This window comes from Melospiza melodia, chromosome 24, assembly GCF_035770615.1.
Source record: "Melospiza melodia melodia isolate bMelMel2 chromosome 24, bMelMel2.pri, whole genome shotgun sequence".
Classification (NCBI taxonomy): Eukaryota; Metazoa; Chordata; class Aves; order Passeriformes; family Passerellidae; genus Melospiza; species Melospiza melodia.
The window spans coordinates 2,222,433-2,225,532 of record NC_086217.1 but is presented as its reverse complement, the minus strand read 5'-3'; positions in this window follow the sequence as shown (position 1 = coordinate 2,225,532).

The window sequence follows — 3,100 nt, the reverse complement described above, 5'->3', positions numbered from 1 at the left end:
CAACAGGAAACTCACAGAGGTTTAACAGGAGAGATGGTGTGTCCCGGGCTCCCAGCACATCCTGGGCTCCCAGCTGGAGACTGCCAAAAATAGAGGATGTATGGACAGTGCTCTGAGGGGCTAATGCCAGGTGATGGTGGGGCATTGCCCCTCCACTCTGCTTTAGGCTCCACCACACTCCTTTCACCCTCAGCCATGGAAATGTGGGGTTTTCCAGGGGATGGAACAACCCCTCCTGCTGGGAGAGTAAAGGGCAGGGAGGAGCAGCATGGCCACCCCTCGGGGCACAAGCCCACTGCTGTATCCCTAGTAGTTCTCAGGATCTGCTGGGATATGGATACACCACAAAGATGCAGGAGCAGCTTGTGTGAGGCTCAGGCACATCAGCCAGCATCACCTTCATGGTAGTTTTGGCAGGAGAAGCCACAGCTCTGAGCCATCTTCCAGTCTGGAGATAATCCCTGCTTGCTGGTCTGCCCTAAACCAGGCAGCTGCATCTTCCATGGGGAGTTCCCAGCCCCTGAGAGGCTGGTTTGATTGCAATCCAAGCTCCTATCAAAAGTCTAGTTGGTGCTCAAGTGACTAAAATGATCAAGGCAAGACACATGGATGTGCCCTTTCCTCATTGATGAAGCCTCAGCTCCACCCCTCCCAACACAGTCGTGCAGAGCATGGCAGAGTCCCCGTGGCCAGTAGGGACTGCCCATTCCTGGGGTGCCCCATTTCCCCAAGAAAAGGTGTTTTTGTGCCAGTAAACTTCACCAGGGAATAAGCAAGAGTGGCCCATCAGGTTTGGTTCAATGCTGCTGTGCCCATCCCAGTGCCTGTGGGTCCAGTGTCTGGCCAAGTGTCCACACCAGTGATATCACGATCAGCTAAAAGATGCCTCTCAAGTCTATTTATGCTGCTCTTTAGATTCTGCATAGAATATCATGCATGAGATTGAGTGGAAAATGTCTTCTTTAACTCCTCCAGTTACAGGATTATTTAACTGAGCTACTGTTCCCTAGAAACTTTTGACTCAAGCATTACAACATTGCAATACAGGAGAAATTAATACCACAACAGCCCTTGGCTAATCCCTTTTCTCTTCTGGGACCTGGAAAGCTCAGACTGGAATAAGGAAATCTAAAACCAGTTCAGCTCTAAGAATAAATGGTAGTTAAAACCAGCAAGAAATAGGTGAGGATTTTGAAAACAAATGCATGGCTTAATCAAACACAATCCTAAAAGAAGTTAAAGCAGCTACAACCCCAGTGCTGCTCCTGCTTGGTGTGTACAGAGTATGTGAACTGGCTGAAGGACACGGCAGCCAGCAGGGGCTGAGACTAAGGTGAACTTCACGGCACAGACTTGGCCATCAGGAGCACAGCACTGAGCCTAGGAAGAGGAGGCTGATGTCCACTGTGTGGCCATGGCTAAGGGTGCCACCCCCAAGGGTATCCCATGCACCTGCAGCTGCACAGCTAGACTGCGTTTGAGTCAGAGCAGCTTGAAAGTCATAATTTTATTTTCTCTCATTCTCCCTATTTTTGGCTTCAGATTCTTGGATGTCTCCTGCCTACTCCCCAGATAAGTGACAAGGAGTAGGTTTGAGATAGTAACAATATGAAAATGAGTCAAAGCACAGATTGAGCTGAAAGTTAGCACAAATGCAGGATAAAAACCTCTCAGCAAAAAAGAAGAGTCAGGTAGGCAGAAGATCCTCAGGAAAAGACTGGGGAGCCAAGGGAGTACTGCAGGTTCAGTGGGGTCCCCAGTGCCACATGGTTTAGGAAATCTCACAGGGACGGTCACACTTCAGACACACCCAGGCTGAACCAAGGAGGCAAAAATCCAGAGAGGAATGGGAATGATCCCAAAATACAGGCTATGAGGAGAGAGAGGGAGATAGCAAATAAACAAACTCCAAGATATTAAAGGCCAATAAGATCTTGCACCCTCCACAGCCATAAAACATGCAGAAATAAAGATGCTAAATACTGACACCATTTAAAGGGAGGGCACAATATTGTGTCACTATATGGTGATGTGGCCCTGGCCAAGACCCTCAATTACAGTACACACACACCTGGCAGTGGCTCGTTTTTTGTCTATGCCCATCTTTCCTCTGGGGACATCCCCTGGCCTCCTGCAGGGTACATCCTCATGGGATGGGGAGCTTTCCCCAGCAAAGATTTTATGTCAAGAAATTATTAGCTGGCTTATTCCAATCACAAAGTATTTTTACATTTTTAACCAGAAGATATAAAAATCCAGGAAACGTGCATTTATGGCCTACAAAAGGTTCAGCTTGAGCTATGACCTATGGTTTTATGTAATTTACTACTGGCCTTAGAGTGGACTCCAATTCCAGCACCCCAGTGAGCTCTTTTTGGAGCATTTCTTGATTTGGGCTCTTTTAAATCACAGCTGGGCAGTCAATCAGATATGGGAGCTTGGAGGGCAGCTGGGCACTTGCCCCATGGCACAGGAGAGCCAGGAAGTGCCAACTTTCAGTTTCTCATGAAGACTGTGCCTGTGCCAAGTTGGAAAACCTCACCCCAATCTTGGCCCTTAGTGTTTGCCCTGGAAACAAGGTGTTTGCTGGTGGGACTGCTCCTTTCTCACCCCTCTCCACTTCTTCAGGTGCCAGCAAGTCAAAACCTTTGAAGAGATAAATTGAGCAGAGTGGTTGTATCCATGTCTTGGCTTGCAGAAGGATCTGCCCCAGGGCTTGGCAATGTTTCTGCTGCAATGTCAGAGCTTGTGGGGGTGACTGGAGCATCTCTTCACCACAACCCACTTTGATGCCATTATTACCTTGAAGGCTTCTCAGAAGATTCAGCCCTGACACAGCCCTATGAAGGAGCAATATATCATCATGAAATATGCTGAGTTGGAAGGGACCCACAAGGATCATCAAAGACCAGCTCCTGGTCCTGCACAGGACACCCCGATAATCCCACTATTGTGCCTGAGAGAATTGTCCAAATGCTGCTGGAGCTCTGACAGTTTTGGGGCTGTGACCATTGCCTTGGAGTAACTTCGTACTTTGAGAACATGTCTGGGTGATCCATCTTTGGAGTGGAAAGAAGGTTCTGCAGCATTAGTGATTTAT